At 40.4% G+C, this 19,921-nt stretch overlaps 1 protein-coding gene across 2 annotated transcripts in view; it reads left to right on the top strand.

Annotated features, from left to right (window-relative positions):
* Positions 1-7,323: 7,323 nt before the first annotated feature.
* The window catches only part of PLCE1 (phospholipase C epsilon 1), a 172,806-nt gene continuing 160,208 nt past the window's right edge, over positions 7,324-19,921 (top strand). The window contains exon 1 of one of the 2 annotated variants that reach the window (XM_087764482.1): positions 7,324-7,424. The gene's annotated coding sequence lies outside the window, so the exon portion shown is untranslated. Of the gene's footprint in view, positions 7,425-8,175; positions 8,336-19,921 lie in introns of those variants that run through there. The other variant, XM_087764483.1, reaches the window with a different exon arrangement.

Raw genomic sequence — 19,921 nt, 5'->3', positions numbered from 1 at the left:
CTTTGAAACAGATGTCAGTTTCTGCAAAATGTACTTTTATTCTGGTATTACTAATTTCAAGAAAGTCGTGTATTATACACATGTAAATATCTCATATTTTGATGTTAAGACTGTATAGCATTAGGAAGTAGTATTTGCTTATTTCAAGCATTAAAATTCTAATTAAAGATTAATTTTAGTCTTGAGCTGATAATCTTTCATCTACAGGCATATCCTTTCAGAATATCTAGAGACGCAGCAGAAAATAAAGTGGCTATGGACGTTAAACTTTGTGTGTATATGCAATAAATAGATAACACATAAAATAGCCTTATTTAGCTATAGTAAGAATACATGTTTTCTGTAGCACAAAAGACAAATTATACTAATATCAAATAGCAGAATTAAGTCCTAAAAGAAGAGCAGCCTATTGGAAAAAAGCAATAAAATTCTTGGCAACTTTATGCAATTCCCTCCCTATATCCTCCATGTTTTTAATAATTAAATCTCTCAGTGTGTGTGTGTATTATATATCTCTGCAAAGGAACAATTTTTGCCAAATTTCACTGGAAAACACTACAAGATTTTGAGTTAAACTTTTTACGTAGAGGGTACTTTGAATCATCCAACATGAAATGAAGTATCTTAACATTAAGAAGAGCAAAAATACTAACATACTTTGTAACTATATGTTTTCTAATATTATTGCCCACTGTGTTGGCACCCAAATTTTTCAGCTATTAAGAGAAAAATAAGGAAATGTTGGAAATATCTTACGGCTTTAACAGTTCTGGTCAGCTACCTAAACAAATTCTTGTGTTGGTTCTTGGGTTTGGTAAATGTATACTATGGCATGTTGCCAGTAAAGGAACTGAATGTTAAATTGACCCTGTAGACTGGTTGTTGTTTAGACATAGGCATTAAGGACAATACAGGTTTTATAATTTATTACATGAATAACTCTTTGTCCTGGCTGCTTGTTTGAAGTGATGACAGAGCACAGGTAAGTCAGCTCATTTGTTGGTTTGTGGAGGAAGTGAATCCCCGAGTACAATAATAATTTGGTATTCAAACTAAAGGCACAATTATGAGGTGATAGAAAAACTGCCTTTTGGTAAAGCTTCCTTGAAAATGTCAATCAGGAGAAAGAAGCCTAGGAATAAAATACTGTTCAACAGGATTAATCAGGTTGACCTAAACAGTTAACGGGATTATACAAAGATACATCTAATGAGCTTAGATAAATCAGGCTTTATTGTTTAGGTGCTCAGGACAATATTCCATCCTGGTTGGACCATGTAATTTCATTCAAGAAACAACACATTTTATCATTATAAATGTATTAAAGACTTTGCTGTGCATTTGAGGAACTTTACATCTGAGACTATATGAGGAAAGTGGGCTTCTTAATACATTTTCATTATGGCTTGTCCTGGTTTTGGCTGGGACAGAGTTAAACTTTGTAACTACGTGTTTTCTAATATTTGATTTGGAATGTCAGTGTTTATTACTTGCTACTTTAATATCTCTAATATTTATGTACTATTCTTGACCCCCAAATTCTCATAGATTAATCCATTAATAGATATATATTTTTCATCTGCTATTTTTTAGGGAGAATTAACAGAAAATTATGGTGTAGTATTCAATTTTATTCAATGTATTAACTTTATTCAGTTACTAGTATTAATACTTTCTTTGACTTCCATTGTCCCTGTACTGTAATATGAAGTAAACAAGAGTTATGCCTCCAGTGTTTTGAAGACCTGTATTCTAATATAGTCTCTAACTTTTAAAAAACTCTCATGAAGTAATGGTGTAGCAAAAATCGATACTGAAAATATAGCTAACTTATACGATGGGAATACAGTTGAGGCATAAAAGGCTACCTTTAATTTGATCTATATCAGGAGTTACTCCACTGAAATATGAAATTTGGCAGACTAAAACTTGTATAGCCAAAAAAACAATAATGCAATTATCCCATATTTATAATTAATTATCCTTATCAGAAATGTTCTATCTTAGAGATATTTGAAAAGAATGTGTGTGGATTTTTAAAGTTTACTCTAAAACCTTTTGTATCTCTTCCAAAGACTAATTGGAAGATGACTTTACTAATGATTTGAAAGTTGAGCAGCTGTTGTCAATTCCAAAACTCTAAATTAAGTGTTTCATCTTACTAGTCTTTTTAAACAGTTATTTATATTACATAGTTTATTTTTTTATTCCTAATTGAAATGTTAGAAAGTCTTTGAGCATGTTCATTAGGCTTTCAGAATTGCCTCTATGACTGCCGGTGTTTATAATAGTCAGATGGGCAAAACAGACTTCACATCACGTAAAGTGACATTAAATCTTTAATCTAGTTACAAAGCCCCTGGAACATTCATTGAATAGCAGGCTTGTTAAGAAACCTCCAATCCAGAGTTAATAATTTAAAAACAAGTTCTGAAATTACTAAGTAGTCTGTCTTCCATACATTTATTATTATGGGCCTGTGGGAATGGACCTGCATGAACCTCATGAGTTTCAACAAGGACAAGTGCAAGGTCCTGCACCTGGGTCAGGGCAATCCCCAGTATCAGTACAGGCTGGGGGATGAAGGGATTGAGAGCAGCCCTGAGGAGAAGGACTTGGGGGTACTGATAGACGAAAAGCTGGACATGAGCCGGAAATGTGCTCTCGCAGCCTAGAAAACCAACTGTATCCTGGGCTGCATCAAAAGAAGCGTGGCCAGCAGTTCGAGGGAGGTGATTCTGCCCCTCTGCTCTGCTCTGGTGAGACCCCACGTGGAGTACTGCATCCAGCTCTGGGGTCCTCAGCACAGGAAGGACATGGACCTGTTGGACCGGGTCCAGAGGAGGGCCACAAAAATGATCAGAGGGATGGAGCACCTCTCTTATGAGGAAAGGCTGAGAGAGCTGGGGTGGTTCAGCCTGGAGAAGAGAAGGCTGCGGGGAGACCTCATTGCAGCCTTCCAGTACTTAAAGGGGGGGCTTATAAGAAAGATGGGGACAAACTTTTTAGCGGGGCCTGTAGCAATAGGGCAAGGGGTAATGGTTTTAAACTAAAAGAGGGTAGACTTAGACTGGATACAAGGAAGAAATTTTTTACAATGAGGGTGGTGAAACACTGGAGTGGGTTGCCCAGAGAGGTGGCAGATGCCCCATCCCTGGAAACATTCAAGGCGAGGCTGGATGGGGCTCTGAGCAACCTGATCTAGTTGTAGGTGTCCCTGCCAATTGCAGGGGGGATGGACTAGATGACCTTTAAAGGTCCCTTCCATCCCAAAGCATTCTATGATTCTATGATTATTTTGGATCAGTATAGAAATTGTACATAAAATAGTCTCAAAATTGGGCTTTTACTAAAATAATAGTTATGTTAACTGAAACTGTCTGTCCATAAAAACTCTTCTCATAGGGCAGAATCACCTTATGACTGAAATAGAATTGTGCTTTATAGAGAGAGCTGAGCTGCCCCAACAGAGCAGTCGCTATCCTGCTTCCATGGGCTGTACTTGTGTAGAATGATAACTGGTCTGATGGAAGGGAGGAATTAATTGCAGATAGGGCCTACGTGTGCCTTCACAAGATAAATTGCTATCTGTTAGTGTATCAATGAAAATTTTGCTGTACTGAAACCAGAGTGCAGTTAAGAAAACACTCTCAGTCCTTATTTTCATGTGTTTCTAATTTTCTTTTAGAACTTGTGTTTGTATGTGCTCAAGCATGTGTGCTTTTCTTTAGTCCTAGCTGAAGGGTGAATTTTGGAGCAAAGCCCAAGGAAAAACCTTTTGGCTATTTTTTTAAATTAAAAGCATTTTTTAAGTGTTTTATGTAATTCCTTAAAGGAATTGTTTGAAAATATTGCTATAGAACACCATGATTAAAGACAAAATATTCCTTTATACATTATACTTCAGGGTTTAGGCAAGTGATGTATAGTTCAGACTGAGTGCAGAAAAAAAGCCTACCACTGTAGCTACTTTTTCTTCCTGTTGTTGGGAAATCGCCCAAGTAAACTGACATTGCTTGAGTTTCCCCATCTGTATAATGTGAATAATACTTACCATCTTGCAGGAATGTGTGGAATTTAGTATTTATGCATCACTTTGAAGTTCATCTCTAAATAAATTTGGTAACTCAAACTCCAAAATACATGGTCAGTAGAAGACTGTTAGCTGGTAAGAGCTAAAAGACACATCAATATTTTCTGAAAGTCCTATATTTTTCTTTACATATAAACATTGTATGTAGAATCCTACATTAGTGAAACTGCATATCTGAATCTCCACCTTGAGCTAATACGTTGCTAGTGAATCTAGCAATATGGTGAATTTGAGTTGGATGTGTTGTCTCTCTATATGGTCAAGCCTGATGGAGTAGGGTACGGTGTGATGACAAACATTTCTCATCAAAACACGGTGGATGCTGATGTACAATGAGAGAAAAACGAAAACTGAAGCATTCCTAAAGCACTTTCTGCTTGTCTGAGAACGTTAAAAAGAAACTGTGACCCACAAATCCAGTGCAGCAACAACCAGTTTCTTTGCCTGTAAAGCACTGAAGTCAAGCAGCTCAAAATTCACTTCTGCAAAACTCGGGCATGGGAGTCCCCCGCGGAGGAAGTGGAGCCCTGGGTGCCAATGAGCGCCTGCAGACTTCTCCCACCTCGGGAACAAATTAGTTTTGAAAGAAGGTCAGTGACTTCTGTTGAGGGGAGTTACTCCTGTTGTGTGTATGACCAGGGAGAGGTCGAAAACCAATGAACCTCACAGTAACGGAGGCAAACAGATTACCCGGGTGACTATTCTAACAGGCAGCTTTCCAATGTGTCACCAAGGAAATTATGTTCTTCCCAAGTAAATCTGCTTGCAGCATCTCAGAGGATCATGGATTTCTGTTGGAAGGGAAAGATGGCTTGTCTCGACCGTAAACCTGTAATTGGGATGCAATTTCACCTTTCTCATGATCTGCGTATAACTTCCAATTTGTTTTTAAAGAAGGAAATCACATTAAAAATATTAAGTAGCAACGTATTTTGTTAGATATATCTAGGCACATTATTCCTTCATATTTAGATTTTTCTCAGTCTGCAATGCTTTTCAGGGATGCAATTTCTGAACTATCAATCAATGCATTTTAGGAAGAGAGCAGCTACGTTGGCAGTCCTGCAGCTTTGTAATCTTGGTTATTTCTTCTTTCCTGCAGTATTCAGAGAAGTGAATGTCATCCCGGAGGAAATAAGCATCTAATTATTTTGTAGAGAGCACCTGTCACCATTGTATCTGACTTATAACTTTCACATTGTTATAATTTTTTTTATATCTTCCATCATCATAGTGTTCGAAAATCTTACTGTTATTAAATAGTCTTCCAGTGTCCTGGTGAAACATGGAAGTCTTCAATTTACAGGTAAGGAGCTGGATCTCAGGAAGAGATCCTTAATGCAACAAATGGCTTGAGCATGTTATTGATCCCTGGTATGCTAAGTTGTCCCATTGACCTGTGCCTGAAGTTAGAGAGATGCCTTAGTCTTTTGTCGAGTCAAGGATATGGTGATTTCTCCAAATTTTCCATTCTGTCAAATGTATCATTTTCTTTTCAGTACAGGATACCTTTTATTATTGGAGTTTTGCAAGCTGAAAAAAATAAAGTGCGAACACATTGTGAAGGAAAGTTTATGTATATTTTCCACTGGAATAATGTGATAATAACTTTCCTGCACTCTTTAAAACAACTGGAAAAGCAGAGAGAAACTGGAAAAAGCTTCCATGGAAAGGTTCCTCTTGCCTGTGTGTTTAGAGGATAATTCGTTGTCACTATTGCAGTGCTGCAAACCTATTGCATGATTTGTTATAAAGTAGTTACTATGCCTCTGACACTAACAAAATGTAAAGTACACTAAAGTATGATTAATTGAATGTATTTTGGGTCAATATTCAGTATATGAATATATGGAAGTACTGAAAAATATACAGATCAGACAGAACATGAATTGGAAAAGATTGACTACTCAAAGTTTACCTTTTGCAAAATATTGTATTATGGCATTTTTGGGGGTACTATATGCAGTGAATGAAATCTGGGCCACGCTGGAGGCAAAGGAAGTATTAACTCTTCTGTAGGATCTGGATTTTATCCAATATGTGCTGTATTTCAGTATAGAGTGATCAATATTATGAGTTAATTCCCCGAATTAGTTCAGACTGGCCATGTCTCGTGTCTCTTAAGCAATAAATTATTTTGACGTTACACTGCTAAAAAGATCAAGGTGCTTTACTATCGTGGATGTTTTTTCTCTTACTATGCTCATAATCAGAACCTGTAAGCCACTGAAAGAGTCAGAGTAGATAATAAATGTAAAGCCAGGAAGTAGTAAGTGAATAAATATAATATAGATAACACTATATCTCACCTAATGTGTTAAAAAAATCCCCAAAATATAAACTTTTTGAAAACATATGACTTCCGTAGACTTTCAGTGGGTGACTTCATTGACTTCTTTGATGTGTTTGTTGAACTGCCAGTAGATGTTCTCTGCTGTGATCACTATCTACAGGGCACCAATGCTATTGTACTTGTATTACCCTCACAGGACAATTATTGCAATGAGGTGCGGAGCGTTTGCTGTGGTAACAGAGTAGAATATATAGTAATAAATCTGACTTTCGAGTGTTCGGATTTGTTCCTCCCTTAGAAAATAGTAGGACAAGTTCCTTACGCTGGAAGAGAATGAAGTAAATTAACTGTAAGTTTTACAGCCCTGCACGGGGACACAATCTCCACATACCTTAGTTATGAGAATCGGTGCCCTTCACATAAAAACGTCCAAAATAAACCCGTGTAATCTATGGCCACCTTTCGCCTGTTTAAAAAATGGGAATACTTCCTTTAAAACGAAAGTTTATGAGGCTGCTTTTCTTCCTGTTGTACTCTGCATGGAAAAGATCGCACGCAGGGATGCGCAGCTTAGTTCACCGAAACCGTATTTTTCCGCGGCGCCGATGGAGAGAGCGCAGGGTTTCCCCCTCCCCTTCCCCAGGCTCCGCTCTCCCGTCCCCGGGGTAATGGCTGGCAGCGGAGCGCAGGGCAGAGGTGGTGCGCTGCGCTCCTCAACCCGCCCCTGAACCCAGCCGTCGTTTCCCCCGCCGCGGGGCGGCAAGGGCGCTGCGGGGGGGGAGCACCTCGTGCGCCGCTGCTGCCGGGCGGGGGGCGCGGAGCGGGGCGCGGGGGGCGCGGGCCCACATTCCGATGCGGTGAGGCAGCCGCGGCCCGGCCCGCTCCCGCCCCCGGCCCCCGCCCCGGCCCGGCCCGGCCCCCGCTCGGAGGGCGCGCACGGCGATGGCGCTGGACCGGCTCCCGCTGCGGGGGACGGCGCCGTTACTCGGCGGAGCGGGGCCGGGGCGCTGAGGCGGCGGCGGCGCCCGTTGGCGGGAGGTAGGAGGATCTTCCGCGGGGAACTGCGGCTGGCGGCTGCCCCGCGGGGGGGCCTGCGACCCGCGGCGGGACGGGACGCGGGGTGCGCTCCCCGGCTCCGGGGATCCCCTCTGCGGGTGCCCTCTGCTCTTTTCTAGGCAGCCACACAGACACGGAGGGGGCAGAGCCGTTGCATTTGTAGCTTAGGGCACTGCTGCCGGCAGGGTTACCGCCAAACTTGTAGGACGTGGAGTAGTTCCAACGCCGCCCGGAGGGAGCGGAGCGGCGGTGGGCAGCCGCCGCGGACCACGCATCCCCCCGCGGCGCCGGCAGACGCGGTGCTGCTGCGGGGCGCGCACCCATCGCGGCGCGGCGCGAGCTCCTCGCCGGCGGCGGGGCTGCAAAGCCGGCGGGCGCTGCGGGTGCCCGTGGGAGCGCGGGGCTGCCGGGGGCAGGAGGAGGAGGAGGAGGAGGAGGAGGAGCTGCCCGCGGCGGGCTCGCCCGCATCCCGCCTGCCTGGCGTGCGGAGGTGATCCCAGCCAGCCGGCCCGGGGGCGGCCACCCGGCGGGAGGAGCTCTCCCCCCGCCGCCGCCGAGGAGGGGCGGTCCCGGGGGAACCCGCCGGGCGGCCCCGCGCCCTCGCTCCGCGGCTGAGTCAGCCGCCGGCGCTGCCCCCGCGGCACCGCCCGCCCTCTTCCCTCCGCCGGCCCGGCGGGGCGGTGCGCGCCCGCAGCCCCCGCCCCCGGCCCGCCGGGGTAGGCCCCTCGCTCGCTCGCTCGCTCGCTCCGCCGCCCCGGGCAGCGGCGGCTGTGGAGCGCTGGCGAGGCGGGGGCGGCCCCGTCCCGCAGAGCGCTCCGCCGCCGAGGCCGCCGCCGCTGCTGGAGTCACCGGCCGGCCCGAGGAGGAGGAAGATTCCGGGGGGACGCGGAAAGGTGCGTCCCCTGCTCGCGCCCGCCCGCCTTCACGGGCTCCTTCCCGGCTCCCGAGTGCGGCTGGCGCTTCCCCCGGGGGGCTCCCCGGGGCTGGGTCTCGGCGCCCCGGCCCCGGCGGGCGGGGGGCGCGGAGGGCTGCCCGCTGCGGCCGTGCCCGGGGGCGGGCGGGGGCCCCGCGTTCGGCCCTGCTCCGCAGCCCCGCGCCGCCGGCGGGAGGACCCGGCGCCCCCGGTCCCCGCGCCCTCCCCGCCTGACCTTCGGCTTCAGGGCTCCCCCTCTTCCTCCGGGAGGGTTCAAGAAAATCCCAAATGCAAAAGCAAATTGGGGTCGATTGCCCTTATCCTACATGCTGTAAATTGCTATAAATTCATCCTTCGCTTTCACTATTCTTTTTTTTTTTTTTTAAATCTGTTGCGATTGTACAAGCAGTTTGGGTTGGGTTTTTTTTGTTTTTTGTTTTTTTTTTTTTTTACATTAAAGCCTGGCTAATTGTGATCTGACAAGAGCGGTGTAGCTTACGGGAGATGTGGTGTTGGAAGGAGCCTCTGGTTGTAAGCAGCAGGGGTGTTGTTTCTCTCTCCCCACTGGGTCCTGGCGAGCCCCTCTCGCAGGCTCTAAGCTCTCTTTGCGGGTGCTGGGGGCCCTGGCGCCCAGGCACGAAGGGCCAACGCATTCCTTCCAGCTCCAGACTTCTCTTTGGCCTGCTCGGTGAAGTGCGGTTGAGTTACAAAGACTCTAAGTCTGCAAACACTTACAAAAGGAGTTTCACTGAAGTGTTTGTAGGATCAGCACCAAAGTGGCTGGGTGCGATGCTTGTCGGTCCTGCTGCACGCTCTTGGGATGCCACCAGCACAGGTGATATGGAGAAGAGCCTGTACAGGTGGCTGAAATTTAGGCTTCTGATAAAGGAAGTGTAAGAGCCAGGTAGAGTGGTAGAGAAATGCATGAAGGATCCGCTGTACTTCAAGGAACAGTCGAACGTTCCGTGGTTCATAGTAAGGCACTTGTGTGAGGAGCAGAATTGGTGGTGGTGTATTTATATGACAAAAGTTTGCTAAATATTTCAATCCTGTACGTTTTATAAACTTGTATATTTGAAAGAGGATCAGAGAACTTGGCAATTATGAAAAAGCCATTCAGCAATTATTGTGAAGCAGTGACTGTCACGTACTTTAAGAATTCGTGCATTTCCAACTACAGGTAATCATCTTTGATCCCTGGTATCTCATCCTGCAAAAAGTCAATGGCAAACAACTGATGTTTGTGATCGTTGCAGAAACAAAATGGAAACCATCTAAACATATCTGGGAGCAATGAAACACACGAGGTGAAACCAGAAACAGATGCTATGTTTTGTGTATTAGGAAATGCTTCAGAGAGAAATGCCCAAGTCGTAAAAGAGCATGTCCAGTCTGTGCATAACTTCGCAAAGGATTACTAAAATCTTTCTTTCTTAGTCATCTAAATAGAATTTATTCATGTTCATATTGAGGTATTAGTCTAGTATACTGTAATGAGTTCATTCCTATTTCCACACGTGGTAAGAAGTTTTTTATTAAGACTTTGTGACTGCAGACCAGACAGTGGAGTTCCTGTCCTCTCAATTCACATTAATTTAATGTGATGCATCTTAACCAATAAAAGTGTGGTGTTCAAGCCAGAGTTCCAACAATTTAATAAGGAAAAAAACCCAGAGTAAAAATTTAAGTTCAAGGAACATGAAAGCCCTACTGCAGAATAAAAAAATTCTGAAAACTGTATTTATTGGAAATCATAGAACAAGTTCTTGAAAGAGATGATAAGATAATTTGAGGTTTGGGAGATTTGTAAAATGAGAAAAAGTAATTCTCTATATTTAGGTTATCCAAAAGAATGTTGTGAAACAATTTGAGCACTATTTGTAATTACCCATAGAAGAGAGTATTTCTTGTATCAAAGGACTGTTCTATTTAAGAGAAATAGGAATATTAAGATCCAGTGACCTAGAACTTGCACCAAAATCCAGTGTAGAAGCAAGACACGTATTGAAAAGTGACAGTTGTAACTGTTCATGAAAGATTGTGGTAAATTTATAATGGTTGGAAACATTTAACTCGAGTTAGCAGCTCTTATTTTTTGGAGAAGAGCTGCTGTAATTTAGCAATAGTTCTTGGATTTGAAACAAGAATTAGTTAAAGGAAGACTTGAGTTATAAAGGAGGCAAAAAGCAATTAATCTATTTTTTCATTAGAAGTCCATGATTTGCATGGGGATCTTTCATTAAACATAAAAATTAAGCTTTTTTTTTTTAGTGATCAGCTTAATTTGCCTGCATATTTACAAAAGTATTTCTTTAAGGTTTTCTTCTTTTAAAACACTAAAGACTGCACTTTGGAACAAGGGTTGTCGTTTTGTTTTCTGTTTGTACAGCACCTACCGCAAAAATGGATATTGGCTCATGACTGTGAGCCCTAAACTTTGTAAATGACAATGATAGTGTTATTATCAATAATTCAGATCTTTTTTTGTTTTATATACTTTTCGAAAATACCAGTAACTGAAACATTGGAACAAATTACGCAGCTCCAGCGTGGACAGACTTACTCTCACGTCTGTTCACAATGCAGCCATTGATGGTTTTTTCATTTGAGTAATGGCTATCATTTGATTATGCAGACAGCAGGTTAACGGCTGTCTGTACCTCTAGTACGCAATCTGATTAATTTTTAAATAGTACTTTTCATCATGTCTCTGTTTTAGAAAGCTATTGGCATGCTAACCTGAAATCCGTGTTTTTCCTTAGGTTAATTCTGTCCCTTCTTGAGCCTTCTTAATCTCATTTAGAAGAGAGTTGTTGCACGTGTACTTGAGGGCCTACATGACTGAGTACATATTATATGAGAGCAGTCCAGCTTACTCTGCATGCTGCTTTATTTGTCTTGGCAAACCTATACGTATGTCTGCTTGTGGCTGGGGTTTCCATAGTCATGGTTCTGCCAGATATTGGTCATATTTCACTCTCTGATTTTTTTTTTTTTTTGAGCAAAACGTCCATCTACTGAAATGAGACTCGTGTTTAAGAGCTGAGGATAAAGTGGTGACAGTTTTTCCTTGTGTTTCCTCTATTGGGAGCTCTCTAATCTTTTTCTTCTGTTTTTGAGGCACAGAATTTTGATCTTACTTGACACAATGGAGTTAATTTGTAAATATGTCACTGTGGGATCAAAGTCTGGTCCTTGGTGGTTTCATATACTCTGTCATGCTGACATCTCTGTGCAAGACTTAATTAATGTCACTGATTTTAAACTAGGCCATCCACAGTACTCTCTTCTTAGCTGCCCAGTCATTCATAAATAATCCAACATGTTCAAACAAAAGCTAGATGTGCCATCAGTTACCGAAAACTGGTAGACTACAAGAGCTAGAACGAATGAGCACAACTCTCCACCAGAATTATCCTTCTTCCAGAGCCTGCTATGTTTCTCCAGTTTATCAAGTGTCAGTGATGGTGCCGCAGGTAATACCAGCTCTTTCAGTGAATGATTTAAAGTAGCAGGGACGCACACCTGGTGGAATAGGTGACCCACCCCAGGGAGCTGCCTTCTGCATTCTTTACGCCCAAAACTCTTACGTACTCCAGCATAACTTTCGAGTATGGAGACAGTGCAGGCTTGAGTCTTGTACAAGGAAGTGTATTCTGTAGGCCAGTGTATTGAGTTAATATTTCACTCACATTACTCTGAGGCATATCATAATAGTTTAAATAGGCTGTCAACTCTGGGATACTTTTTATTCTACACTGCTATCAGTAAGTAATATTTAATAATTGGTTATGACACTTTCAGTGGAGCCACTTCATTAAAAAAAATTAAGCATATTATTGTATTTTTCAATTGTTGTAACATTTCATAAGTAATTAAAAAATTAAATACTTGGGTATTTTCAATATTCTTGATGTTACTCATTTGAATGTTTTAAATGAGACACAAAAAGTCAAAACGTTGAGTGCAAAGTTGAAGCTACCATTTGAAAACATTTATTTTTGGGGTAATGGTTTTATTCTATTAGTGTGCACAAGTGCTGCATAACTCGCATCTAATAATAGTGTGTTTTCTTAAACAGATGACTCTCCAGTTGCATTGACCTTGCCTTGTGTAGTAGGACCTTGCTGTCTGCTGTTTCAGACAATGCTCTGATGTGAGACCTCTCCTCCCACAGTATTTTTCTCTGTCTGTGCTACAGCATACAGCAAGAATGCTGCTGCAGTGATCTCTGGTATTTGAGGTTTTTGTTACACTGCATCTTCTTTCTAACATGTTCATAATGCATTCCTTTACTCCAAGTACAAAACTCTGTTGCTTGGATTAGGCTAATTTCTTTCTGTAGCAGTGCAAATATCTTTCAGCAGTATTTGGGGAAACCCAACTTGGTTTCCCTTTGGAATTTAGCAAGATAAAAAGAGATCATGTAGCAGAGTAGCTACTGCTTTGTGCACTACCGACAGTTCACATTAAAGAACAACCTGTAGACTTCCTCTTGAGGACCTTTCTTGATGTGAATGCCTCCTTTTTAATTCCTTTACAGTTGCTACGATTGTTTTGCATTACAGCTATGTACCAAATTGCAAGGGAAAAAGAAAACCCAGTGTTTTAATATCCAGGCTGAATTGCCTTCTGAAGACAGTGTTCTGCTTCTGGTCTGATTTTAGGTAATTTTCATACTCTGACATTTTTCAAAGATGTATTTTCAACCAGTTAGTTATTGTTCAGTTCGGACAAGTATCTTAAAATGCATTTATAATCACATTGTTTCATTGGTGGGCAGAGATTTCTAAGAATTGGTTAGTATTTTTCTAAATTTTACTAAAAATTCACACTTTCAATGACTTCCAAATGTATCAGATATTCTGTGACTATATGCATTGTTTCTACTGAAGGCTGTGGGAAAATAATCTAATTGCAGGTATTTCTTGTGAAAGCTTCAAGTTTCTTCTCATGCTGCGCACCCGTTTTAGTTCAACAGGCTTATGGGAAGCAGTAAAAGTAGAGGGATGTCTATCCAAGGCTGCACCCCCCTAGACTTCTGACCGCAGGAGAGGCTGACAAACAGGATGCCTCCCTCTTTGGTTCTGTAATTCACATTCGCTCTTCAGCTACACTGTGGGCTGCTTTTCTGTAACATCTTGAGTGGCAAAGGTGTCAAAAGAGTACCAGGCAGATAATGCGTCTTGAAGTCTTTCATGTTGTGGTACTTCTGCATTATTGTGGTACTTCTGCATTTTTTAGATGAAAAATATTTCTTAATGTGACTCCTTTAGAGCCCTTGAAATTTTTCAGTGTAGCTGTTGCTTTTGTGAATAGTCTGTTTGCATTTTTCCCCCAAAGAACAAAGTAGATGTACAAAAAGGGGAGAATCTTGCATAATTACCTTTGCTTTGTTGTGATTGCACCTTTTTTGTTTGTTTTTGTTTTTCTTAATAGTGAATTTATGGAAGAGACAACAAAAATAGAAAAAGTAAAATCAAGCAGTTGGACAGCTGCTTGTGTTGGAAATATTTTAATCTTAATAACCACTCAAAATGTTGCTGTTGTTATTGATTTGAATGTACATCTGCTCTTATTCTGTGCTTTAATTCAGCAAAGTATAAACAAGAAATTCCACTTTGGTGGTGGTGTTCACTCAGTAGATGTAGAAATGAAATATGGAGAAACTTATTATAAAAATGGATGGTTTCATATGTGTCATTAACTAAGACCTCCATGGCGATCCCTTTAGAGGCATTTCCAATATCACTAGCTGAGTAATTTAAATATGTAAGTCCAATTATGGGACTTTTTTCTTTATTTTTGTAGGACAAATTTAGAAAGTAGCTGTCGCTATTTCATCATCTGTCACTGTATAACAATTCCAACAAGTTATACCATCCAGATTAAATATACTATTCTTTTGAATAGTCTTGATATGTCTACCAATATGTAATATGTACACTTAATGGATCAGTTCTGTGTATTTCGTTTTGTTTTGCTTGTTTTCAACATGATCTGTTCTTCTTGTAAGATTTGGCTGTTGGAGGGCACTGTTGGAGGGCGGTAATTACTGCTCAGTGCTCCCTGCCCACCAGTAATTCATCCAGTTTCGAATTTTGCTCTTGCTCTAGATGTTTTCCAGTTTCCCCTCCTTCTCTATAGTGTTGAGACTTGTGTCCTGTTACCAGAGTTAGGTTGTAAGGGGGAGTGGTTGATACTCGCAGAGGGTGATACCATTTCATTCTTCTATGTCTTTGGTACTTTTGGTTTGACGTAACCGCAGTACGGTATTAGCATATTGCCAGTTGTTACCTGATACTGTAGTACGTGGAGTTACAGATAGCTTTCCACAAAAGAAAACTCAATGGTTTCATGGTTTCGGTTACCTGCAGTGCGTGGAAGCAAGGAATATCTCTATTTTCAGGGTGTGTTCCTGTCAGAGATACTTGTCTCAGTGAGAATACCCTTGTATTCCTGCAGACTGGACACCTGCAGAAGCTACGTATTCACTGAAATGGTCATATCAAATAAAAGGCTGACTGTGTGTTTACATACGTCAGTCTACTCATCCAACAAGCGTATCGCTTAACAACACTGTTCCCTTTCTCCCCACAAGACCTCTCCCTGAGCCGGTATCTAGCAGAACAGCTCGGTCATGCCTTCCCCCCCCAGTGTCAGATGAAGTCTGCAGTGCTTCTGAAAAAGGAGAATTATTGTAATTTGCTGAGAAGGGAAAAGTGCAGAGTTTTTTCTTTCCTAAGCATTAAAACTGCTCTGTCTGTACTCCTGACTCATATCTAAAAGCAGTTCTTTGCCTTCTGTATCTTTGAAAATACAAACTCTTCCGAATATACCGTGTCATAGAAACCTATATACCTTTCCTACATTTTGGTTATATGTTTTATGTAATATGCCTCTGTTGCAGATAAAATTATGGAATAGTTAACATAAAGATGTTACTGTGCAACTAATTAAGCAGAGATTTAAAAATGCCAGCTGCATGTACAGTGTTACCTCATATTTGAAAGGTTGAGAGGTTTTCTACCTTTGGAAGAGTCATGATGTTGACTTTATATAATTTTCTCTTAAGGAACAGTAAACCTTTGGTCGATCTGTAGTATATCTGTCAGGCTATTTCTGGATAGATTCTTCTTGTCTCTATTGAAAATTTTATTAGCTTAGCTCAAATCCATGTAACATGGGATGCTGTTGTTTTTGTTGCATTACTTATTCCATGTTGGCAGAAATACGTGTGTAAAAAATACAGTTTTTGCTATCCAGTTGCCTTTTGGTCCCCTATTAAAACAGATTTCAGAGACTGTATTACAAGGTTCTGCTATGTGGTTGAACTAACTTGCAGTATGAAACAGAAATGTTTATTGATTTTTTTTTTTTAGATGTGTGAAGTTGAAAGAGAAGGTTGTGGGTTTGTTTGTGTTGTTGTTGTTTTGTGTTTGTTTGTTTTTGTTTTTGTTTTTTTTTTTTGTTTTTAAACCTAAGCCAAACTAGCTTTCTTGGTACTTAACCAGAAAACATTTGTAGATGAAAGTCTAGAGTTTAAACTTGTTTGGGAATACAGTTGAATCCCAAAATGCACTATTCAGTTGTTTTCATTCTCATCTAGCTTTCCTGAAATAAGATGAAAGTTAAGTATATACATAGTACCCTGGTGTGAGAATGTTGGGGTCATTAAAAATCTAGCTTTAGTGGCCAATTTGCTATAGAGAAAGAACAGTATTAACATTACACTCTTTCTTGTTTGTGTTAAGAAGATATTGTCAACTACCAATCTAGTTGCACAGATTAAATTTGGTTATATATAGTTATGGAAACATTTTGGATTTGCTATAAAGAAAGAATATTCTTTTAAAATGTTAGTTTAGGGCCATGAGTAAGGGGGGCTTATGAGTCTCTTAAATGCATTTTTTTTTTTTTTTTAATGGTCAGCTGTTCCAACAAATTCTGAGCTATGGCAAATGTTTTATTTTTAACTGAATTTCTGTGTCACTCAATTATGAACATTTTTTGGAAGAATGCTTTGCTTGTTGTGATTATGTTTGTGCAGCAGATTCTGGAACTCTGTCTTAAAACTTATTTCTGTGTGATAAGAGATATGATGGCTTGAGGAGATCAGGGAAAATAGGAAGTCTTCATTAAATTTTTGTAGGTTCGTTTGTATAAAGGAATAGGAATTTCTTGGAAATCAGCAACATTTTGGTATGTAAATGGTCCTTCCTACTTTTCCAAGATAAGGAAATACTAAAATTTTAGATATCTTTGGTGGAATCAGAAAGAAGAATGGGTAATTTGTGATATTAATAAATGGATAGTATCTAGAATTGAAATCTATTTTCACAGGTTTTTCTAGTCACTCAAATCAGATCCATTCTGGGGGCATGCCAACAAACTGATTTTATTATGAAAACTGTGTTGTCAGCACCAACTGCTCAGTGCATCAAGTCCCAAATCCTCATTATCCTTTCCCTTCTATGATTAATTTGGCTTAAAAGTAATAAATGTGGAACCTTCCTTTTTGTCTTAAAATTCTTAAGCCTTTATTCCCATATTCCTCTTATTTTTATAACTAAATGGTCTGTTTTTAAAACTGAGGTTATGAGTAATTATATAATGGTATGACTAGGGGCTTCTAGAAAAACAGTGCCTTTTCTGAGTACGTGACTGTAAGAATTAGCAATACAGTGAAGTCTATTTAGAAATTTATTCTCCATACTATTTGAACTGTGATTCTAGATTTGCAAGCCAGGTTCAGTAGTGGTTTGTAGAAATAAACAGTTCCCTAGACAGCAGGCTATAAAACAGGTCAGTGTTAAAATATGCAGCAACATCTTTCAAATGTCTGTATAGCATTAGACTACTATGCCTGCCTGAATTCCCTTTCAAGATTCAAATCATAGCATCTGTTTGGAGTTTTGTTACCTGATAGGCAGAGGAATGGTAGAGATGCATAGACAGTGAAGGGTTTTCAGGAGGTCTTCATGTCCACCTATCCAGAAGAGGCAAGTTTGCGTGTTCTATTAAAATTTGCAAATTCTGCTTTGCAAAAAGCTTACCTCCATGTTTGTGTCATCCCCTCGTTTTGTTCCATATACTCTTTATTATGCAAGTTGGTAATGAAAATGTTTATTCTTACCAGTCAGTTGTCCTGTTGGCTAGGTACATAAAGCTGTTATTGAGGCTAAAATTTCTGAGGACAAAAGATAACGTACCACAGTTATAACGGCACAGCACGGTATTATCTGATATAACAGCTTCTATGCACCCCTGAACTTCATCTCAACTCTGTGCTTTATAGAAAGCTGCATGAAGTTGACTTATGAGTTAGTGGGAGAGCTGTAAAAATATTTGAGGAAGATGTGTGTGCAGATTTAAAGCAAGGCAAAATTGTTTGGTATAACAGTATTGGAGCTCTGATGGCCAATAAAGTATCTAATCTGTACCTGAGTCACTCTGCTCTAAACTCATGTGCCTTCCTCTGACTTGACGTGGTGCTCTGATTATTTTTCTTTTGCTTTATATTGCTGTTCTCAGTCTTTCATCAGCTTTTCTCTGTTCCCTTGAGCTCTGAGGACACCATTGAGAAGAGCAGAGAGCCCCAAACAAAAAAAAAAAGCTAAAACCACACCACCCTTCACTTGCTGTTCTTGCTTGAATTTACACTCACCAAAACTCTCCCAAACATTTCAGGTGCATTTGACTCGATGAAATCAATGGATAATTTAAAAAAACCCCGATAGCCTCTGTCTCCTGGTTTTCCTGCCTTACCCATCTTGCTTACAGTAAAGCTCTATGCTGTTAGCAACCATATACATCCCAATAAAGGTTTTAAAGTTTGAATTGAGACAGAGACTGTCTCAGCTCTTGGCCAGCGAATGCAAAGAAAGTTGGCCATGTTCCCTCCACTTGCCAGAAAAGCATGAAGGCTGGGGCCCTTTCTCTGTCAAAGAAAAAGGGAAGCTCTCATCTTTCTGCATACAGAGTTTTGCAAGTGTTGAGTTCCTGACCTATTCTTGGTAGGACTTGTCTGTCTCTTGCTTGCTAGGTGTGGCCCAAAGCCCCCAGGAAAAAACCTCTAATCATCAGTGAACTTTTATATATCAACCTGGGCTTTTTCCTCTGATTATCAGTTTGACTGTACTTTTTTTTTTTTTTTCTCTAGTTACAGTCTTAAATATCCACAAGAAAAATCCCATCTCTACAGTAATATGGTTTTTATGCATGTAGCTTGTCTCTGTTATTCTTTCTACTAAATCTAAAGACGTGCTTGCTTCATTTTTTTTAATACTTGATGTACATATGAGTGTATAATTAAAAGAGCATAGATGTTGTTGTCATTTAATGTTGTACTGTTTATTGTGTGTTTGGGTGTAGGCACTTCCAATACCTGCTCCTCTCCCATACAGGGCTTTAAACCTTTCAGTATTCAGGTAATCTGATGGTCCATTGAATGATGTGCGACTATATAAAGTAAAGTAAGAATATTAAGTTATGAAGGAAATAAATTATCCATAAAATTTAGGCTTATTTTTAATATGTACTGGTATGGTTTTAAAATATTTAATTCATTATTGTCAAATATTTGAATTTAAAGCATTAAAAATCAGAATCTTGAGTTTAAAAGTAGTACAGTAATTGTACCTCTTGCACATTCTTCTTACCGTAACTCTATCTAAGACTATATAGAGATTGCTGTGTAACTTTTTCTGGTGAGTGAATCATGAAAACCAAGCAAGTGTTTTGGTTTTTATGGTTATTATAGGTGATAATTATGCACACATGAATTATGTACAACTATTGTACAGTTATATAAATAATGTACACCTGACTTGGCTTTTTTCTCTATAGTTATGGCATATTTTCTGTAGTGGGTATAGTCTTTATTTTTCAGAGACGTCACATGTAAAGTAAGAAGTGATGAAATGCATACATTATATTTTCAAAAATATGTTGAAATCTTACAGTACTATTAGCATTATTACTTCCATAGCTGTTTCTGCTTTTGTAACAGCATTAAAATGCTTAAATAAAAACAGCCAGCATTAATGAACAGTTAATAAAGCCAGGAAACTATACAGAATCCATGAAGACCTTGGTGTGAGGAGTGTACTGTCTGTTTCTAATTTAACCTGTTCTCAGATTACTCTCAGGAACTGTTCTAAGTTCATCAGATACTTTGAGAGGTCTACAGTAGATTTTGGTTTTGAAGGTGGAGCTTGCCTTTCCTAAACTAAATTTCATTCTACTGATTTTATTTTTCTTAAAGGTAGGTAAAAAGGGAAAGCAGTATTCAGTAAATAATTTTTGATAGCTTTGGAATTCAATAAAACGATGTCTTGAATATATAGGGGATCTGAGTGTGACATAGTCTCTGCTAAATTAACAGGAGCAGGTCTAAGGAGGCACTTAACAGTTTACAAAATAAGCTCATAATAAAATAAGAGGACTAGTGATTTAAAAAAAAGAAAAGCCCTAGAACTTAAGGGATGCCAGTTGATTTGGAAAGGACGGAAATGAAAAAGATCTGCAGGAGCAGAACTGTTTTGAGGTGTGGCAGAAGCATGCC

Source organism: Nipponia nippon, unplaced genomic scaffold (genome assembly GCF_047370975.1).
Source record: "Nipponia nippon isolate SJK-2023a ecotype South Korea unplaced genomic scaffold, ASM4737097v1 scaffold_3, whole genome shotgun sequence".
NCBI lineage: Eukaryota > Metazoa > Chordata > Aves > Pelecaniformes > Threskiornithidae > Nipponia > Nipponia nippon.
The sequence above is the reverse complement of the archived record's forward strand: the minus strand, read 5'-3'. Positions and strand labels throughout refer to the sequence as shown.